This window comes from Penaeus monodon, chromosome 15 (genome assembly GCF_015228065.2).
Source record: "Penaeus monodon isolate SGIC_2016 chromosome 15, NSTDA_Pmon_1, whole genome shotgun sequence".
Taxonomy (NCBI): domain Eukaryota; kingdom Metazoa; phylum Arthropoda; class Malacostraca; order Decapoda; family Penaeidae; genus Penaeus; species Penaeus monodon.
The window spans coordinates 19,362,448-19,362,844 of NC_051400.1; the positions used below are offsets into that span (position 1 = coordinate 19,362,448).

Genomic DNA, 397 nt, shown 5'->3' on the forward strand with positions numbered 1-397 from the left:
AGTCATACTTACTTTGTATATTTGCTTTACTTCCTGGTAGTAATGGTACACTAAATTGGCTAATAAGTGGATATTTTTTTTATTGGTTATTTTCCAACTTTCCACAAAAGAACACCACAGAAACTCCGATATTACCTTGGCTCTTGCGGGAGGAGAGAGTCCTGGAAGTAAACTGTGGAAGGGAGCGTCCTGAGGCACCCTATTTATACCAGGTGACCGAAGCTGGGCCCATAAGAACTGGTTCACAGGTGGGACCTAATGAGAATATTTACTTTAAAATCCCGTTTGATATTTACGTTTTCTTCATCTTTTATTTTTCTTGGTATGGCATAATACACCCAAATGCATCACGCAGGAAAGAAGATCAATTCAGACTCTCCTGTCCCCATCCTCTCTC

The 397-nt window shown here is 40.3% G+C and overlaps 1 protein-coding gene across 2 annotated transcripts in view; it reads right to left on the reverse strand.

The window, feature by feature from the left end:
• LOC119582125 (U-scoloptoxin(01)-Er1a-like) overlaps positions 1-195 on the reverse strand; it is a 2,008-nt gene extending 1,813 nt beyond the window's left edge. The window contains exon 1 of one of the 2 annotated variants that reach the window (XM_037930363.1): positions 136-195. The gene's annotated coding sequence lies outside the window, so the exon portion shown is untranslated. The remainder of the gene's footprint in view (positions 1-135) is intronic. The other variant, XM_037930364.1, reaches the window with a different exon arrangement.
• Between the last annotated feature and the right edge of the window lie 202 nt (positions 196-397).